Source organism: Hyperolius riggenbachi, chromosome 2, assembly GCF_040937935.1.
Source record: "Hyperolius riggenbachi isolate aHypRig1 chromosome 2, aHypRig1.pri, whole genome shotgun sequence".
Lineage (NCBI taxonomy): Eukaryota > Metazoa > Chordata > Amphibia > Anura > Hyperoliidae > Hyperolius > Hyperolius riggenbachi.
The window spans coordinates 532,982,290-533,004,813 of NC_090647.1; the positions used below are offsets into that span (position 1 = coordinate 532,982,290).

Here is a 22,524-nt window from a genome sequence, read left to right on the forward strand (position 1 = left end):
CTGTCCCTAACAGGACTGTGAGCGAACAAATTAATCAACAATTTAAGCCCAGGTCTGCCTCGTTCCCTCCCTTTTCCCTATGTCCCAGTGTCCACACGTTTGTCTCGCTGGTTGAGAGGGACATCCGTAATTTGTGGATAACTAATAACCAAACACCGAATTTGTCTGATGAGGAGCATTGTGCACTCATGGAGCTACGTGACAATAAACATATTATTATCAAACCTTCGGATAAGGGAGGGAACGTGGTGGTCATGAGGACAGAACAATATGTCTATATGTGCCAGAAGATCCTCAACAACAAGGAGTGGTACCGGAGGGTTTCCGCATCTAGGGTCATCACCAACCAGCGCATGCTGTTCGATCTTATTGATACCGCGATTGGCCAGGGCGTTATTACGGCGGAGGTTGGGTCTACTCTCAAAGTAGAGAGTCCGACCACACCTACGTTTTACGCCCTACCGAAGGTACACAAGAACTTTAATAGACCGCCGGGACGACCCATTGTCTCTGGCAATGGGTCATTAACCGAACGTATAAGTGTGTATGTGGACAAGCACTTACAGCCACATGTCCACCGATTACCTTCATATGTACGTGACACACTGCACCTTTTGGGTATCCTTGAGGGGCTGCAGCTGCCCGTTGGTTCGTTGTTGGTGGCCCTGGATGTGGAGGCCCTCTATTCCAGCATCCCACAGGAGAGGGGTGTTGAAGTGGTAGGCAAATTCCTTTCAGAAATGGAGATTGGGGAGATGCCTCATAATCAATTCATTCTCAATCTTCTGACATTTATTCTACAGAACAATGTGTTTGTGTTTGATGGCGTCTACTACCTCCAGGTGCAGGGGGCCGCGATGGGAACTACGTGTGCCCCCTCACTGGCAAACCTGTACCTGGGGGATTGGGAGCGTCATCTTTTCGGCAATGATGCCCTCGTCATGTACCTGTGCCACATTGTTGCATGGCACAGGTACATTGACGACGTGCTCATGTTTTGGACAGGCGGCATGGAATTGCTAAGGGATTTTGTGGCCACATTGAATCATAACAGCTGGAATTTGAAATTTACGATGGAATGCAATGAACATTCGTTAGCATTCCTTGATCTCATGATCAGTGTTGGGCCGGATGGCTCCTTGTCAACCAATCTGTATCGTAAACCTACTGCATCTAATGCATATCTTCATGCCAATAGTGCACATCCCATTCATACTATCCGTGGGATTCCCATGGGTCAATATCTAAGGGCACGTCGCAATTGCAGTGATGTAATTACTTTTGAGAAAGAAGCCAAACTATTACGCTCTCGCTTCAGAGAGAGGGGTTATAAGGATCGCTGGCTGAAAAAGGCCTACAAACGAGCGAAAATGTCGGATCGCACGGCACTTTTAACTAAAAATAGTAAAGATACCCCCAGTAGTAATAGTACACGTTTAATCACCCGGTACAACGATCAGAACAGAGAGGTTGACAGGATACTCCGCCGACATTGGCATGTGTTGACAAATGATAGAGTGGTAAGGGACTTTATATCACCTTTTCCACAGGTGGCTTTTAAACGCAGTAAGACACTGCGAAATTTTGTAACATCCAGCCACTTCTGGGGCAAAAATGGCCCCCAGAAACATTGTACAGTTACTGGAACCTACAGCTGTGGAGGGTGTGTCTATTGTCGCTACCTACAAATAGGCAAGGTTATAACGTTGCCCAATGGGCGACAATGGCAATTAAGACATTTTGTTAACTGCAATACTGTGGGTGTTATCTACCTATTGTACTGCAGATGTGGATGTTTTTATGTTGGAAAAACATCAAGAGCTTTCAAGGAAAGGATTAAAAATCATGTGGGGGATGTTGCTAATTGCAACTTTAAATCCCCAATTTCTAGACATGTTCATCTGGAGCATAGAGGGGACCCTAGCTTTATTCGATTCATAGGCTTGGATAGGGTCCATGCCCACCCTAGAGGTGGCGACATCGATAAAGCCCTTTTACAGCTAGAGTCCCGCTGGATTTTCGATCTCAAGGCCACTGAACCCAAGGGTTTAAACGACAGTATTAATTATCGGGTGTTTTTGCCCAGCTAGTTTGTCAAGATCATTTTTTGAGTACCTGGAGCTGTTTTGAGTGACTTTGTTCTTGCTCTACCATTCTGTGTCTCTTTTCTTTTTCTTTCTCCCCTTTCCTGTCTCTCCCCCCTCTTTATTATTTTTCGTCCTTTCCTCTCCTTCCCTTTCTTCTCTTTCCTCCTTGTGTTCCTGTTTCCCCATCCCCATTTTTCTCCCTCCTTCCCTTCCCTTTCCATCACATTTTTCTGTCTTTTTCCCTCCTGGCTTTTTTGCTCCTGTGCACGCCGAGTGACATCCTGAAGGGCCCCCTCATGTGGCCCCGTGATCCTTTCCTGTTGGATTGCTCTCTTCCCATGAGTGGCAAAATTAGTAATTTTTTGGCCTGTTATATATGTGCGGGTGAGTTTGATCACTCCCACGTAGGTGTTAATACGCCATTATTATATAGGCTGGTCTCTCTCCGCCTCTCTTATGTATATGTACATTTATGGGTTTGGTTAGGATCCGCGTTTTTGGAGATGGTGTCCCTGATTTCATGGTGTTCCCATGTCTATAGCGCGAATCTATACATTACACTACCTTATTTCAGTGATTTGTATTTCTTCCTTTTTCCGCTCCCCACGTCCTGTCACTTACCATTTCAGGCGATGGGGGAGGGTTTGTTGTTTTTATTTCTACTTTCATATGTATTTTTTATGCGTTTTGCATGCTGTGTGCGGCGGCGCTGTCTGTGGCCACCTTGCGCTCCACTCCTCCATTGTCCCCATTGGGCGGCCCTTTCACCGACGTCAGCCGCCGGCGCCATTTGACGCCGTCCTGTGATGTCGGTTGGTGGAGCGCATCTGCGCTCCAATTGTCGGCTGCCCGCACGCCCACTGCTTTGTGGGCGTGAGGTGATGATGTATGCGACTGGGGGCGTGGTGGGATGGGCCGCGCAGCCGCCTTCAGTATTTATGGACGCCGTTATGGCGTCCATATACATACCAACGCTGTCTGCCTTTGATAAGGCCGCCAGGTGCGGCGAAACATGTCAGGCTCTTCCTGACAGCGTCTCCTCTCCTCCACACCTTCTGGAACCTGCACCAATTTGGACCAACCTTCATATACAAACATTTGGACTATTTGGGTCAGCCTTCTGGCAGTACAAGGAATTTGCAAGCTTGTACCTACATTGCTTTTCGGACTGCTTCATCTCAAGCCTGGTAACTATAAAGGGACATTGCTCTATGCATCCATTTGCCATGATTAGTTGCACATGCCCTGCGATTGGGGGACTGTTTTCACCATCTATTACATGTGCCCATATTCTGTGAAGACCTTTTGCCTTACATCAGCTTACACCCCGTGATTGAGGGACTGCATGCCAACTTACACCCTGCGATTGAGGGACTGCATGCCTATATATGTGCTTTGCATGCCATCAGTTTGTTTCAACCATATTTGCATGCCATCAGCTTGCCTATAGGCCATTCATCTGCTTCAAACCTTGCTCATTGATGCCAGCATTACACATTGTTTGGCCTTCTCGTGTCCTTTCTATGTTCCAGGCCAATTATCAACGTGCTCTGTTTGCACCTGTATGCTTTTCATTGCCCATTACATGTTGGGGTTGAACTGCACGACCCTTTAACTTCATTAACAACAGTGGTACCACATCTATCATCCGGTGCAGGTTCTGATTTTCATCTAGGGGACTGCAGCCCCTATGGTGTTGGTGGTTTTTGTGAGGAGTTCTTTTATTGGGTTATTTTGGGTTTTTTGGGTCTATGGGATATTTATATCTATGATACGTGATATATGTGATTCATATTAATAAAGTTTTTTATCCTTTTCATGCACCCAAGAGCCAATTCTCAGTATTTTTTCATGTTTGATATTTAGTTATGTTGGCATGTGCATGATAGGGATATATATTTATGTTTATATACTATGTTACTACTACTTCTACTTTAGGGTAGAGATCATTATTTTCCCAATTGACGCTGCCCTACAGCTTTGAGGCATTTTTTACATATTTGATAGTGGGGTCTTAGCCCCTGGGTATGCGATCAAGGGGATTTCATTGAGAGGTGGAGAGTGAGCTTTTTTGACCGGTTCCTACATTTTTGGCCATGCTACAGTGGGATGAGATTGTGCAACAGGTTGGGGAGGAATGTGCACGGAAGAGAGGGGCTAGGGGGGCCGTACAGTTGATCAATTCAGGCTTCAGGAAACTGGAGAAGCTTTATGAACAAAAAAGCCGAACATGGTGGAATATTAAATTTAACAAGAATTACTTGTCCGAGAACAAGGTCCCCCTGTGGTTACGCATTCAGATTTTTCCTTTTAAGAAAAATCTGCCTGATGGTTTTAAATCCAGATGGGAAGACAATTTTGAAAAATGCTCTAGGATGAGTCTGGAGCTGATGCAGGAGCTTGAGGAGGTGGATCTAGTTGACATTGAGAGAAAAATTAATGCGATTTTGGAGTCCCTTCAGGGTGTGAAGGAACACCCCCTATATATTACAAGGAACAACAACTTAAAAATTCACATCGCGAAATATAATAAGGAAATTGTAACCAGAAAGGATAATAAATTTGAGCGGGATAAGGCCGCGTATAAGTTTGGCCACGCCTACAGGTGGGACAAACTACCTCCTAAAGGTAAAAAACCTCCACCACATAGAAATCCTCCTAAAAAGCCATCACCACAGGCACCTGCGGAGGCTCCTATTAGCTCTAGTGCTGTTGAAGATTCCGATTCCTCAGTTGGGGGCACTGACAAGAGTTCGGTGTCCTCCACTGATTTACATCCTGATATTCCGCACCGCCCGGTAACAAGATCAGTTGGGGGCAAATACTTACCTAAAACCATTAAAGACAAGGATAGTAAGAAAAAGAGAGAGAAACAAATCGAAAAGAAAAATAAACAGGTAGGCCCAATTAATAAATACCTTACAAGTGCCACAGATTCTCAAGGGGAAGATAGTGAATCGGATTTGGGGGCATGTGGGCCATCTGGTTCTCAACCCTCCTCTGTTGGTTTTTTAGGAGAGGACGAGGAACGGAATGTGCAGACGTAGTGTGCCCTTCACTTCAGACCCTATCCATGCCCTCGGGCAATTTGCAGGTGATTAACATTTCAGGTTATGATTTATCTCAGGGCGCCATAGACCTTCTGGGTAAAGGTCTTGGCTATTGCCCCAATAATAATCTGGATAGGTTTGAATTTGTGAAGGATCTACACTTGTTTGGCCGTAATCTGACATTGAGAACCCTGCACAAAAGAAAAAATGATGCCCCATTGGGGGGTGCTATTACAGATTGGAAAGATTGGTCCAATCAGGACTATAGAGCGTTAATGGATTTGGTAAAGCTGAGTGAGGAAACTGATCAGGGTGTGGAAGAGGACCTCTTTGGATTCACTGTCCCTAACAGGACTGTGAGCGAACAAATTAATCAACAATTTAAGCCCAGGTCTGCCTCGTTCCCTCCCTTTTCCCTATGTCCCAGTGTCCACACGTTTGTCTCGCTGGTTGAGAGGGACATCCGTAATTTGTGGATAACTAATAACCAAACACCGAATTTGTCTGATGAGGAGCATTGTGCACTCATGGAGCTACGTGACAATAAACATATTATTATCAAACCTTCGGATAAGGGAGGGAACGTGGTGGTCATGAGGACAGAACAATATGTCTATATGTGCCAGAAGATCCTCAACAACAAGGAGTGGTACCGGAGGGTTTCCGCATCTAGGGTCATCACCAACCAGCGCATGCTGTTCGATCTTATTGATACCGCGATTGGCCAGGGCGTTATTACGGCGGAGGTTGGGTCTACTCTCAAAGTAGAGAGTCCGACCACACCTACGTTTTACGCCCTACCGAAGGTACACAAGAACTTTAATAGACCGCCGGGACGACCCATTGTCTCTGGCAATGGGTCATTAACCGAACGTATAAGTGTGTATGTGGACAAGCACTTACAGCCACATGTCCACCGATTACCTTCATATGTATGTGACACACTGCACCTTTTGGGTATCCTTGAGGGGCTGCAGCTGCCCGTTGGTTCGTTGTTGGTGGCCCTGGATGTGGAGGCCCTCTATTCCAGCATCCCACAGGAGAGGGGTGTTGAAGTGGTAGGCAAATTCCTTTCAGAAATGGAGATTGGGGAGATGCCTCATAATCAATTCATTCTCAATCTTCTGACATTTATTCTACAGAACAATGTGTTTGTGTTTGATGGCGTCTACTACCTCCAGGTGCAGGGGGCCGCGATGGGAACTACGTGTGCCCCCTCACTGGCAAACCTGTACCTGGGGGATTGGGAGCGTCATCTTTTCGGCAATGATGCCCTCGTCATGTACCTGTGCCACATTGTTGCATGGCACAGGTACATTGACGACGTGCTCATGTTTTGGACAGGCGGCATGGAATTGCTAAGGGATTTTGTGGCCACATTGAATCATAACAGCTGGAATTTGAAATTTACGATGGAATGCAATGAACATTCGTTAGCATTCCTTGATCTCATGATCAGTGTTGGGCCGGATGGCTCCTTGTCAACCAATCTGTATCGTAAACCTACTGCATCTAATGCATATCTTCATGCCAATAGTGCACATCCCATTCATACTATCCGTGGGATTCCCATGGGTCAATATCTAAGGGCACGTCGCAATTGCAGTGATGTAATTACTTTTGAGAAAGAAGCCAAACTATTACGCTCTCGCTTCAGAGAGAGGGGTTATAAGGATCGCTGGCTGAAAAAGGCCTACAAACGAGCGAAAATGTCGGATCGCACGGCACTTTTAACTAAAAATAGTAAAGATACCCCCAGTAGTAATAGTACACGTTTAATCACCCGGTACAACGATCAGAACAGAGAGGTTGACAGGATACTCCGCCGACATTGGCATGTGTTGACAAATGATAGAGTGGTAAGGGACTTTATATCACCTTTTCCACAGGTGGCTTTTAAACGCAGTAAGACACTGCGAAATTTTGTAACATCCAGCCACTTCTGGGGCAAAAATGGCCCCCAGAAACATTGTACAGTTACTGGAACCTACAGCTGTGGAGGGTGTGTCTATTGTCGCTACCTACAAATAGGCAAGGTTATAACGTTGCCCAATGGGCGACAATGGCAATTAAGACATTTTGTTAACTGCAATACTGTGGGTGTTATCTACCTATTGTACTGCAGATGTGGATGTTTTTATGTTGGAAAAACATCAAGAGCTTTCAAGGAAAGGATTAAAAATCATGTGGGGGATGTTGCTAATTGCAACTTTAAATCCCCAATTTCTAGACATGTTCATCTGGAGCATAGAGGGGACCCTAGCTTTATTCGATTCATAGGCTTGGATAGGGTCCATGCCCACCCTAGAGGTGGCGACATCGATAAAGCCCTTTTACAGCTAGAGTCCCGCTGGATTTTCGATCTCAAGGCCACTGAACCCAAGGGTTTAAACGACAGTATTAATTATCGGGTGTTTTTGCCCAGCTAGTTTGTCAAGATCATTTTTTGAGTACCTGGAGCTGTTTTGAGTGACTTTGTTCTTGCTCTACCATTCTGTGTCTCTTTTCTTTTTCTTTCTCCCCTTTCCTGTCTCTCCCCCCTCTTTATTATTTTTCGTCCTTTCCTCTCCTTCCCTTTCTTCTCTTTCCTCCTTGTGTTCCTGTTTCCCCATCCCCATTTTTCTCCCTCCTTCCCTTCCCTTTCCATCACATTTTTCTGTCTTTTTCCCTCCTGGCTTTTTTGCTCCTGTGCACGCCGAGTGACATCCTGAAGGGCCCCCTCATGTGGCCCCGTGATCCTTTCCTGTTGGATTGCTCTCTTCCCATGAGTGGCAAAATTAGTAATTTTTTGGCCTGTTATATATGTGCGGGTGAGTTTGATCACTCCCACGTAGGTGTTAATACGCCATTATTATATAGGCTGGTCTCTCTCCGCCTCTCTTATGTATATGTACATTTATGGGTTTGGTTAGGATCCGCGTTTTTGGAGATGGTGTCCCTGATTTCATGGTGTTCCCATGTCTATAGCGCGAATCTATACATTACACTACCTTATTTCAGTGATTTGTATTTCTTCCTTTTTCCGCTCCCCACGTCCTGTCACTTACCATTTCAGGCGATGGGGGAGGGTTTGTTGTTTTTATTTCTACTTTCATATGTATTTTTTATGCGTTTTGCATGCTGTGTGCGGCGGCGCTGTCTGTGGCCACCTTGCGCTCCACTCCTCCATTGTCCCCATTGGGCGGCCCTTTCACCGACGTCAGCCGCCGGCGCCATTTGACGCCGTCCTGTGATGTCGGTTGGTGGAGCGCATCTGCGCTCCAATTGTCGGCTGCCCGCACGCCCACTGCTTTGTGGGCGTGAGGTGATGATGTATGCGACTGGGGGCGTGGTGGGATGGGCCGCGCAGCCGCCTTCAGTATTTATGGACGCCGTTATGGCGTCCATATACATACCAACGCTGTCTGCCTTTGATAAGGCCGCCAGGTGCGGCGAAACATGTCAGGCTCTTCCTGACAGCGTCTCCTCTCCTCCACACCTTCTGGAACCTGCACCAATTTGGACCAACCTTCATATACAAACATTTGGACTATTTGGGTCAGCCTTCTGGCAGTACAAGGAATTTGCAAGCTTGTACCTACATTGCTTTTCGGACTGCTTCATCTCAAGCCTGGTAACTATAAAGGGACATTGCTCTATGCATCCATTTGCCATGATTAGTTGCACATGCCCTGCGATTGGGGGACTGTTTTCACCATCTATTACATGTGCCCATATTCTGTGAAGACCTTTTGCCTTACATCAGCTTACACCCCGTGATTGAGGGACTGCATGCCAACTTACACCCTGCGATTGAGGGACTGCATGCCTATATATGTGCTTTGCATGCCATCAGTTTGTTTCAACCATATTTGCATGCCATCAGCTTGCCTATAGGCCATTCATCTGCTTCAAACCTTGCTCATTGATGCCAGCATTACACATTGTTTGGCCTTCTCGTGTCCTTTCTATGTTCCAGGCCAATTATCAACGTGCTCTGTTTGCACCTGTATGCTTTTCATTGCCCATTACATGTTGGGGTTGAACTGCACGACCCTTTAACTTCATTAACAACAGTGGTACCACATCTATCATCCGGTGCAGGTTCTGATTTTCATCTAGGGGACTGCAGCCCCTATGGTGTTGGTGGTTTTTGTGAGGAGTTCTTTTATTGGGTTATTTTGGGTTTTTTGGGTCTATGGGATATTTATATCTATGATACGTGATATATGTGATTCATATTAATAAAGTTTTTTATCCTTTTCATGCACCCAAGAGCCAATTCTCAGTATTTTTTCATGTTTGTTATATTCAATTGATTGTGATTCAAATATTCCATAAATTTGTGTAACTCTTCATCTTCCCCTTCCCAAATAATAAATAAATTATCAATAAATCTTTTCCACACCGAGATCCTATTATCCCGGGTGAAATTTCTTAAGACATCCTCCTCCCATTTCCCCATAAAGATGTTTGCTAGTGATGGTGCAAACCCCGCCCCCATTGCACATCCCCTAATCTGGACAAAAAATCCCCCCCTGTACCAAAAATAATTCCGCTTCAGTGCAAATATCAGTAATTCCAACAAAAACTCAACTTGTTTTGGATCCAAGTCTCCTGTGACCTCCATATAATACCGCACTGCCTCCAGTGCTGGCTGGTGCGGTATATTAGTATACAGACTTGCTACATCTGCTGTTATCAATGTACTATTGTCATTAACTCTTACGCCTTCCAGTATCTGCAGCATATGTCTGGTGTCCTTTATCACTTGTGGCAGTCCTTGTGACAAGGGCTGGAAGAAAAAATCCAGGTATTTACCCAACCTGTGTGTTATAGAACCTATCCCACTTATTATTGGACGTCCAGGGGGGGCAGTGGTGCTTTTGTGGATCTTAGGCACTTGATAAATTATGGGTATCCTGGGCGCAGATGGTATAAGATATTCAAATTCCTTATCATCCAGTATCCCCAGGTCTAACCCCTTTCTCAAAATTTTCCTAAGCTCTTCTTTGTATAATTTTGTTGGATCCCCTTTTAACCTATCGTATGTTTCTCTATCCCCCACGAGTCTGTCCAATTCCATTCGATATTGATCCCGATTAAGCACCACCACCCCTCCCCCTTTATCCGCAGGTCTCACCACCAATTTTTTATTATCCAACATTTCCCTTGCTATTTTCGTTACATTTTCCGTTTTCTTCACTACCATTTTTTCTAAATCCCTCTCCACTAGTTTCTTAAAAACCTCAACACAATTTCCGCTGCTGAGGGTTAAATGTTGATCTGTTTCTCATGCCCGTGTGCTGAAACTCAGTTATTGGGTTAATCCTATTTGTGGGTCCTTCTTTACTCAAAAAATATTTCTTTATATTTAGGGTCCTACTATACTTTTGGAGATCAATATATGTCTGGGATACACTGGGATATTTATGTTCGCCGCTGTATCCTATTGGGTATGGCTATTCAGTTCCTATTGGTCCCCAATCCGCCACTGCTGATTGGTTCCCGCCAGGCCTGTCTTTCCGTATAGCTCACTTCCGTTCCGCCTCCTCACCGCTATACACGGATTTCCGTGTTGTTTCCGTATTAATCTATAATAGAGCACTATGGCATTTCCGTATTAATTCGTACCAATACATTTTCCGCCTTTTTTATATATGCAGAATCCCATGGGTTGCCGTATTCCGTGCAGCATACCAATCACCAGCATGCGTTTTCCGTATTTTTCGTGCACATACCCCTATACACATACATAGATCCTCCGTATCACGTCCGCATTCCTTCAGCCTCCAGCCTTATGCAAAACATCACATGCAATAGTGTAGGAGTGGTGTACCTGTTGTGGTGTAGCTGTGGTAAACAGTATGTAGGGAGGATCACCAGAAAGATGAAGGAGAGAGTGCAGGAACACATTAGAAATATTAAGAGGGGGTTCAGTGGACATAGTGTGTCAGAACATTTTTGCAGGTTCCATAACTGTGACCCAAAACATCTATTTTTCTGTGGATTAGAAAAAATGAAATACAGCTGGAGAAGATGCCACAAAGTGAGACAGATATCGATGAGGGAAACCAAGTGGATCTATGGCATGGGTTGTATGAAACCAGGGGGCCATAATGTTGAGCTGGATCTAAATTGTTTTATTGCAGATAACTGAAGGTATGAACATGTAGCATATGTCTGGTGTCCTAGGATAAAGGAAAGATAAGATAATATAATATATCAGGATTGGGCTATTATAGGTTCTATAAATGATGATAAGTATGGAATCAACTAAAGGAGTTAAGGGGTTAAGAGGGGTTAATGATATGCGGGGAGGTGTTTAATCCATAGTACTGGCAGCAATATCACCATTGGCAGGGTTTGGATGTAGATGGAACTTATGGTAAAGATATTGGTTGTAAAAGGGATTATGATATGTGGGATGTATGGACGGGCTCTCTCCTCCCACCCCTGGAGGCTGAAGGAATGCGGACGTGATACGGAGGATCTATGTATGGGTATAGGGGTATGTGCATCAAAAATACGGAAACGCATGCTGGTGATTGGTATGCTGCATGGAATACGGAAACCCATGGGATTCTGCATATATAAAAAAGGCGGAAAATTTATTGGTACGAATTAATACGGAAATGCCATAGTGCTCTATTATAGATTAATACGGAAACAACACGGAAATCCGTGTATAGCGGTGAGGAGGCGGAACGGAAGTGAGCTATACGGAAAGACAGGCCTGGCGGGAACCAATCAGCAGTGGCGGATTAAGGACCAATAGGAACTGAATAGCCATACCCAATAGGATACAGCGGCGAACATAAATATCCCAGTGTAGCGTCCAATCCCATGCTCCTGATGAGTCACGAGGGAGTGACGAAACTAGTCGAGCGGGGAATTGGACGCACTGGGAAGACAACAGAGGCGGCTGAAACGCCAGAACGCGGAAACAGCACCCAACCCGGCTTGGCAACGGGGGAGAGCCCGTAAAAAAACTCTATGCTGAATTTATGACCCTGTGACATGTGAGTGCAATATTTTAATAAAGATTTAGTGTTTTTAAAACAATATTAAGCTATGAGAGGCTTCTGTTTGAGACACTAGGGATATGAATAAGGACAAGTGAGCCTGGACAGGGAAACACAGATACAAAGGAACCGGGGCCTGAAGTGCTGGGGCACCCTGGAGACGTGCGCTGACTGACCAATCTAATAGTGGTCGCACTGTATCTGGTGAGTGCGTTTCATATTGGTGATTGCTGGTGGTGGAATCAAAGAAGATCGGAGTAGAGATCAAAGACATTCCATATTGGGACTTTTTATTACATTTGTATTATATTGTTTGTTGCAAAAGAGGATCTCCCCTGAGTGACCAGGAGCCATCACGTATGGCTACTGGTCACGTGATCACTATGATTGCTGGCGGATCGTAGTGATCACTGTAAGAGCTGCACTGTAAGAGAAAAGGAGAGGCCATTATGATCTCACGGAAGCCTTGGGGAACGTGGGTTTCAATAAGAGGAATGATAAAGCAAAAGAGGGTATCCGCACACCTATGTACATATGCTGTGTGTGCTAGGGTCAATAAAATATTGACCCTAGCATATTCTAGTGGGATCTATTGTGAGGGGAACCTCTGCCTGCCTTGCTATCCTGCGCTCCCGTTCAGTCATACCTGGTCTAAGTATATATAACTTTTCCAGCACGTTTTTTCTCTCTATTGCACTCTGCACTTTATCTATAGGTTGCTCCACTTCAGTATCAGGTTGATATCACATGAAGTTTTGTAAATTTAACATATGTAATATGGTGTTTGTTTATAGGTTTATGCACTGCACTTTAGACTGAACCCGGGTTCCTCCACCCCATGGGCTTTAAATAAAGCCCTGGGTGGAGATAGATGTATTAATTGATTGAATTACCTATGTGGGGAAGTGCAATATGGATCAGATGGCGAGGCTGTGCTATTATATGTGTTTTTAACTGTTTTTATTTTTTGGATCGGTATAAGCATATGAGTATATATGTTAATTGATTTACCTACCTTTTTTCATGTATCTCAGATGAACTATATGTTGTGGCTTTTTTCAATGTGTATAAATATAGATTAATTTGTGATCAGATTAATTACCAGCTGAGTGGTGCTTTTCTAGAGGGCCTCTTTTTTCTTTGTTTTTGGAATAAGAGGAATGATGCAAATGCCTTTTTTGATATGAATGTCCTTTTTTTGGCTCTCGTGTATTTTAACGACATTGTCAACTCCCCTCCCTAAGTTCGCGGTACGCCACATACACCTGTATATAGGACAGGCAGGAGGGATGAGTGTCAGGTGCCGCCCCATGTGACCTGAAGAGGCGTGTCATACACGTAAAATACCTGTAGACCAGGGGCAGTTTTTTTTCCTGTTACAACAAGGTAAATAAGGAAACCTGATTGGAGGATGCCGGAGTCCGCATCGTCTTCTTTTGGATTATTTGGGATTCTTGGCTATAGACAAGTCAGCGCCAATGCTAACTCCATCACCGAACATGACAATGGGGACATGAGTGTTAAAGTGAACCTCCGGACTAAAAATCTACTCAGCAGCACTGAAAAGGCTTGGTGTTTCTTTAACAGTTTCACAGCATCGGAACTTCGTTTTTCTTACCAAAGCATCATTTTTAGCTGCATTTTTAGCTAAGCTCCACCCATTAAAGAAAAAAAGCCCAGGCTTTTTTTCCCTGATGCTGTGCAGAGCATGATGGGATTTCCTATGTTGTTGTTAACGTTGCCTAGCAACTGGGAGAGGTGCTCAGGACACAGGACAGTTGGAACTGTGTCTCATGCTCCCTGTCAACTCCTTTGAACCAAAAAGATGGCTGCCATCATGAAATCAAACTTTTGCCTGTTCTTTTAAAACAGTGTGGGTAAGAGATTATATTACCTATCTATTTTAATTAACATAACTAATGTAACTTAATGACAGTATGTTTGTTTAGGCTGGAGTTCCTCTTTAAAACTGGACCATGGAACAATGGAAGAACATGACCTTGTCTGATGATGAATCATGCTGGCTTGCCCATAACCATATACGGCATATCTCCACTAACAGAAACAGGACACTATTGCCCTCCACATCGCCATGATGAAATCCAATAGGCTATTATTATTAAAAATTGTTCTTGTTATACTCAAGTGACTGCACATCTCCAACTCTTTGTTTCCTCTTTTGTTTAACGCTTTTTTTAGTGACACTGCAGAGCAGGGGCATAACTACAGGGGAGCAGACCCTGCAACTGCAGGGGGGCCCAGTGCTGTGAGTGGACCCCAATGACTAACCCTCCCTTCCTCCAATAAAGGGGTCCACCCTTCAGATTGGTTTTGAGGACACTTACAGTATAACCTTACCATCTGATAGAGCGCTCACCTTCCTTTCCCCCTGCGGATGCTCCCACATTTAGATATTAGGCAATGTATATTTTATTCCTTAGATGTTATAAACTCCTATACGCTCCCATATTTATGCATATGACACTTTATGCATATATGACACTTTATAATTTATAAACATAGCACCTTATCATTTATTATCCAGCATGTTTCACCCTCTTTCCCACTCTGACTGTGGCTTCCTCTGACATCTTTTGCAGTTGCTCCGTTTATTGCCTGATGAAGCGGGAATGTGCCCGCGAAACGCGTTGAAAGTGGAGTGTATACAGAAAGTGAATGTCCGCAAACACTAGCAAACTGTATGAGTGTGCTTGGGCCCAACAAGAGGAACCATACAAGTAGAAAAAAAGAAAGCCCATATATACAGCACCACTCCAGATATGTATTAAATTGATACAAATTTTATTAACAAAAGATAACATCTAATAATAGACACATTGGGAAGTTCAATATATAAAAACAATTAAAAAAGACCACATTGTCCTAGAATTCCAGCTGCAATGATCAGAATCCACCATGCAAATATATACATGTAAATATAAGGAATAAATGTCAATATAATGTATACCAACTTGGTGGGCTACAATATAGAGCCCACCAGTGGTAGAACCCGGGTTCAGTATAACCTAAAGTGCATATAACATGTGTAAACAAATATATTATAAAAGTGCAAATGCAACAATAAACAATATTGTGCAAATACTGAACTGCAAAACACTGTAGTCACTGATAATAGGAGCAGCCCAAGGATAAAGTGCATAGAGAGTGAGAAGTGACAGTGAAAGTCAAGATACTTAGCCCAGGTATTTAAAATGTAGGCAGCTGGAGCAAGACGGGGGACCCCTCAGACATTCCACCAGGTTCGCGAGCGTCACCTCGCTTTGAGAGGAGGAGAGGACACCGTGTTTTGAAGACGCCGGTCCGGCGTTTAAATAGAAGGAAGAGGGTGTGAGTCGATGGAGCGTGCGCCACCCGGAAGTGACGTCAACGCCAGAGCGTGCGTGACTCGGATGTGACGCCGCTCTCATGCACAGTGGACGGATTGGAGAGGAGAGAGGAAGTCGGAAGAAACCACGCTGGAGCGCTGTGAGAAGAGCCGGAAGGTGAGTAGATAGGAAGTTGCCAGGGAAACCAATGCACCAATAAGGACGGGAGAGCTGTAATATACTAACACCTCCATGTATACATCCATGCATTGGCTTTCAAAAATAACAACATCATAACCTATCCCTTGCCTATCTTATACCCAACCAGCAGCACAATCACCAATAAACATTACTTTTAAGATGGGCCATATGTATCTCAACGTGTTTATATATACCATTAAGGGCGGATTTGGCACAAAGCAAAGGGTTCAAACAGGGGATCCGGAATAAGTGTCCGCATAGTTCCGACAATCCGGAATAAATGTCCGCATAGTCCCGAAAATACGGAATAAATGTCCGCATAGCTCCGAAAATCCAGAATAAACGTCCATAGTCACCTTGGGAGGCATATGTTGGCCAAATAAATGGGGTCCCCTATTCACATGAAGTCCCGATAATCCATGAACACTGGGGAAAACAAAGGTCCATACATAGGTCCATATTCAAGGATCGACACAGGTATAAGTGCGTATATACTAGAATATATAAATATCTGCAACATATGAAAAGATTATTATTATTATATGTATATATAAGTACATGAATATTCATATGGAGCCCATTAAGCAGAATACAGTGAGTATACATCTATATGCATAGTACAAACATAACCATAGATGGACAAAGATTGCCACTGGAGACAACCTCAGCCCAGATAACCAGACCAATCGATCTCTTCATTGATACCTGATGGTGACATACTACCCAACTGGTAAATCCACCTCGCCTCTCGTCTAAGTAAGGCCTTGACAATGTCACCACCCCTTCTCCCCAATTTGATCTGATCTATCCCACATACTTTAAGGCCCGTGATTGAGCCTCCATGAGCGAACAAGAAATGAGATGCAACTGACGTTAAAGTCTCTCCCTTGTCCAGATCCCGTCGGGCCAATCTTATTTTGGATAGATGATGTTGAATCCTGGTTTTTAACATGTTCTTAGTTTGCCCCACATATAGTTTCCCACAAGGACAAGTTATTAAATAAACGACTCCCTTGCTTCTGCAGTTGATGTACCCATTGATCTTATACTGTTTTGTACATTTGGTATCACTGATCATATTTTGAGGCCGCATATACATACAGATGTTGCAGTCGCCACATGGGTAACTGCCCTTCAGGGGACCTTTACATCTCTTTCTTCCCTCAGTGAAGTAACTCGAACATAATTTGTCTTTTAGGCTGGGACACCTTTTGGCTGAAATAGATGCATTTGATGTAATAAACTGTGCAATAGTCGCATCAGATAATAGAGTGGGCCATGAACTATTCAGTATTCGATATAGATCACTCTATTGATTATTGTACACTGTGCTGAATCTTACCAATTGGCTAGTGGTTCTAGATGTTTGATGCAGTAGCTTGGATCTGTCCGTGGCTTTAGCCCTTTGATATGCTTGTGAGATCACTCGCTTAGGGTACCCCCTGTCTTTAAATCGGTCTGTTAAATCTCGTGCCTGTGAAGAAAAATCATTGATGTTAGAACAAATGCGACGTGCTCGAAGAAACTGTCCAGTAGGAATATTATTACGCAAAGGTTTAGTATGCGCACTTTGATAGTGCAATAAGGAATTGACCGAGGTAGGTTTGCGAAACAGATCCGTGCTGAGATGTCCTTCTGGATCGATTTTAATTTTGATGTCCAAAAAGTCAATGTCTGTAAAAGAAGCATGTCTAGTTAAATGAATGTTCATGTTGTTGTTATTCAAGGCATTCAAAAATCTATCACAATCTTCCATGGAGCCCCCCCAAAGCATGAACACATCGTCAATAAATCTATGCCAGCCTATGATGTATGGCTGGAACTCTTCTAGTGGTGGCCCAAAGACGACCTCCCGTTCCCAATAACCCAAAAATAGATTAGCTATTGAGGGGGCACATTTCGCGCCCATTGCTACTCCGCACACCTGTTTGTAAAATCCACCATTAAATAGAAAGTAGTTGTGGCTCAGTACAAAGTCCGCCAATTTCAAAAGTAGCTGTCTGAGGTCCCCTTGGTGATTACTCTCCATGTTAAGAAAATATGAAATTGTTTTTAGGGCCCATTCATGTGAAATGTTAGTATATAATGACTCGACATCAAATGACACCAAAATAGTACCTGGTACAACTGTGAGACCATCCAAGGGTTTCAACAGGTCAGAGCTATCCCTCAGATATGATTCCAGACTGGTCACATGTCTTTGCAGAAAAAAATCTATAAATTCACAAGAGGGGGCAGTTAGACTCCCAATCCCAGCCACAATTGGTCTACCAGGTGGACAAATAGCATTTTTGTGTACCTTAGGCAACAAATAAAGAGTGGGTATTACTGGATGTTTCACTGAAAGGAATTCAAACTCTTTTTTGGAAATAGTACCTGCATTCCTAGCCATCACCAGGATATCATCTAATAGTGCTTTGTAATATTCAGTTGGATCTCCAGGTATTGGTACATAGTTGTTAATATTCCTGAGCTGTTTGTATGCTTCTTGTAAGTACATCTCCTTGGGCCATAATACAATGTTTCCTGCTTTGTCCGATTCCTTAATTAAGAAAGAATCGTTATCAGATAGACTTTTTATGGCTTTCTGTTCCTCTTTGTTTAAATTCTGTCCCTGATTGTATATAATTGGTAATCGTTCAATCTCCTTCCACACCGTCTCAAAGAAGATCTTTACCACTGGACAAGAACCAAAAGGTATGGTATGTTTGGAACGTGGCCTAAATAGGCGTGACCGATTACTCACCATACCAGGTTTTTGAAGATTTGATGGCACTATTACAAGAAAATCAACAAAACGATATGGTGAGTAATCGGTCACGCCTATTTAGGCCACGTTCCAAACATACCATACCTTTTGGTTCTTGTCCAGTGGTAAAGATCTTCTTTGAGACGGTGTGGAAGGAGATTGAATGATTACCAATTATATACAATCAGGGACAGAATTTAAACAAAGAGGAACAGAAAGCCATAAAAAGTCTATCTGATAACGATTCTTTCTTAATTAAGGAATCGGACAAAGGAGGAAACATTGTATTATGGCCCAAGGAGATGTACTTACAAGAAGCATACAAACAGCTCAGGAATATTAACAACTATGTACCAATACCTGGAGATCCAACTGAATATTACAAAGCACTATTAGATGATATCCTGGTGATGGCTAGGAATGCAGGTACTATTTCCAAAAAAGAGTTTGAATTCCTTTCAGTGAAACATCCAGTAATACCCACTCTTTATTTGTTGCCTAAGGTACACAAAAATGCTATTTGTCCACCTGGTAGACCAATTGTGGCTGGGATTGGGAGTCTAACTGCCCCCTCTTGTGAATTTATAGATTTTTTTCTGCAAAGACATGTGACCAGTCTGGAATCATATCTGAGGGATAGCTCTGACCTGTTGAAAACCTTGGATGGTCTCACAGTTGTACCAGGTACTATTTTGGTGTCATTTGATGTCGAGTCATTATATACTAACATTTCACATGAATGGGCCCTAAAAACAATTTCATATTTTCTTAACACGGAGAGTAATCACCAAGGGGACCTCAGACAGCTACTTTTGAAATTGGCGGACTTTGTACTGAGCCACAACTACTTTCTATTTAATGGTGGATTTTACAAACAGGTGTGCGGAGTAGCAATGGGCGCGAAATGTGCCCCCTCAATAGCTAATCTATTTTTGGGTTATTGGGAACGGGAGGTCGTCTTTGGGCCACCACTAGAAGAGTTCCAGCCATACATCATAGGCTGGCATAGATTTATTGACGATGTGTTCATGCTTTGGGGGGGCTCCATGGAAGATTGTGATAGATTTTTGAATGCCTTGAATAACAACAACATGAACATTCATTTAACTAGACATGCTTCTTTTACAGACATTGACTTTTTGGACATCAAAATTAAAATCGATCCAGAAGGACATCTCAGCACGGATCTGTTTCGCAAACCTACCTCAGTCAATTCCTTATTGCACTATCAAAGTGCGCATACTAAACCTTTGCGTAATAATATTCCTACTGGACAGTTTCTTCGAGCACGTCGCATTTGTTCTAACATCAATGATTTTTCTTCACAGGCACGAGATTTAACAGACTGATTTAAAGACAGGGGGTACCCTAAGCGAGTGATCTCACAAGCATATCAAAGGGCTAAAGCCACGGACAGATCCAAGCTACTGCATCAAACATCTAGAACCACTAGCCAATTGGTAAGATTCAGCACAGTGTACAATAATCAATAGAGTGATCTATATCGAATACTGAATAGTTCATGGCCCACTCTATTATCTGATGCGACTATTGCACAGTTTATTACATCAAATGCATCTATTTCAGCCAAAAGGTGTCCCAGCCTAAAAGACAAATTATGTTCGAGTTACTTCACTGAGGGAAGAAAGAGATGTAAAGGTCCCCTGAAGGGCAGTTACCCATGTGGCGACTGCAACATCTGTATGTATATGCGGCCTCAAAATATGATCAGTGATACCAAATGTACAAAACAGTATAAGATCAATGGGTACATCAACTGCAGAAGCAAGGGAGTCGTTTATTTAATAACTTGTCCTTGTGGGAAACTATATGTGGGGCAAACTAAGAACATGTTAAAAACCAGGATTCAACATCATCTATCCAAAATAAGATTGGCCCGACGGGATCTGGACAAGGGAGAGACTTTAACGTCAGTTGCATCTCATTTCTTGTTCGCTCATGGAGGCTCAATCACGGGCCTTAAAGTATGTGGGATAGATCAGATCAAATTGGGGAGAAGGGGTGGTGACATTGTCAAGGCCTTACTTAGACGAGAGGCGAGGTGGATTTACCAGTTGGGTAGTATGTCACCATCAGGTATCAATGAAGAGATCGATTGGTCTGGTTATCTGGACTGAGGTTGTCTCCAGTGGCAATCTTTGTCCATCTATGGTTATGTTTGTACTATGCATATAGATGTATACTCACTGTATTCTGCTTAATGGGCTCTATATGAATATTCATGTACTTATATATACATATAATAATAATAATCTTTTCATATGTTGCAGATATTCATATATTCTAGTATATACGCACTTATACCTGTGTCGATCCTTGAATATGGACCTATGTATGGACCTTTGTTTTCCCCAGTGTTCATGGATTATCGGGACTTCATGTGAATAGGGGACCCCATTTATTTGGCCAACATATGCCTCCCAAGGTGACTATGGACGTTTATTCTGGATTTTCGGAGCTATGCGGACATTTATTCCGTATTTTCGGGACTATGCGGACATTTATTCCGGATTGTCGGAACTATGCGGACACTTATTCCGGATCCCCTGTTTGAACCCTTTGCTTTGTGCCAAATCCGCCCTTAATGGTATATATAAACACGTTGAGATACATATGGCCCATCTTAAAAGTAATGTTTATTGGTGATTGTGCTGCTGGTTGGGTATAAGATAGGCAAGGGATAGGTTATGATGTTGTTATTTTTGAAAGCCAATGCATGGATGTATACATGGAGGTGTTAGTATATTACAGCTCTCCCGTCCTTATTGGTGCATTGGTTTCCCTGGCAACTTCCTATCTACTCACCTTCCGGCTCTTCTCACAGCGCTCCAGCGTGGTTTCTTCCGACTTCCTCTCTCCTCTCCAATCCGTCCACTGTGCATGAGAGCGGCGTCACATCCGAGTCACGCACGCTCTGGCGTTGACGTCACTTCCGGGTGGCGCACGCTCCATCGACTCACACCCTCTTCCTTCTATTTAAACGCCGGACCGGCGTCTTCAAAACACGGTGTCCTCTCCTCCTCTCAAAGCGAGGTGACGCTCGCGAACCTGGTGGAATGTCTGAGGGGTCCCCCGTCTTGCTCCAGCTGCCTACATTTTAAATACCTGGGCTAAGTATCTTGACTTTCACTGTCACTTCTCACTCTCTATGCACTTTATCCTTGGGCTGCTCCTATTATCAGTGACTACAGTGTTTTGCAGTTCAGTATTTGCACAATATTGTTTATTATTGCATTTGCACTTTTATAATATATTTGTTTACACATGTTATATGCACTTTAGGTTATACTGAACCCGGGTTCTACCACTGGTGGGCTCTATATTGTAGCCCACCAAGTTGGTATACATTATATTGACATTTATTCCTTATATTTACATGTATATATTTGCATGGTGGATTCTGATCATTGCAGCTGGAATTCTAGGACAATGTGGTCTTTTTTAATTGTTTTTATATATTGAACTTCCCAATGTGTCTATTATTAGATGTTATCTTTTGTTAATAAAATTTGTATCAATTTAATACATATCTGGAGTGGTGCTGTATATATGGGCTTTCTTTTTTTCTACTTGTATGGTTCCTCTTGTTGGGCCCAAGCACACTCATACAGTTTGCTAGTGTTTGCGGACATTCACTTTCTGTATACACTCCACTTTCAACGCCACTTTCAAGTGGTGCTGTATATATGGGCTTTCTTTTTTTCTACTTGTATGGAAAGTGGAGTGTATGTTCAATAAATGTTATTTTTTATATAAATAACAAATCCCTGTCTGTTTACTCTTGAGGGAGGTAAGTCCACTGCTTCCCCCTTTTAAACGTTTTTTAGACGTTTTTATCCTATTTTGGTGCCTCTGTTCAGAAATTTTCTACAGTATACAGTCCACCCTGGTGGAGGGGTGCTACCCCATATTTCTTCCTATCTACAGAGAGTGACTTCTTAAACCTGAGTGGGGTCAGGTTATAATTCTTGCCACCTGCGATACAGTGGTTGCCTTTGTGGTAACCTGTGTTTGTAAGTATAAAATTCTGAAAATCGTGCAATATATCCCTGTACTTTAAATACTACACTATATCGGGCTCTCAGT

General features: G+C 43.2%; 1 protein-coding gene and 1 long non-coding RNA gene across 3 annotated transcripts in view; one reads left to right on the forward strand and one right to left on the reverse strand.

Annotated features, from left to right (window-relative positions):
* Nucleotides 1-14,286, forward strand: part of LOC137545057 (uncharacterized) — a 174,944-nt gene extending 160,658 nt beyond the window's left edge. For both annotated transcript variants that reach the window (XR_011025985.1, XR_011025984.1), the window contains one exon: nt 14,091-14,286. This is a non-coding gene — a long non-coding RNA (uncharacterized lncRNA). The remainder of the gene's footprint in view (nt 1-14,090) is intronic.
* Nucleotides 1-22,524, reverse strand: part of LOC137545056 (uncharacterized protein C3orf38 homolog) — a 60,836-nt gene that overhangs the window by 22,633 nt on the left and 15,679 nt on the right. The window lies entirely within an intron of this gene.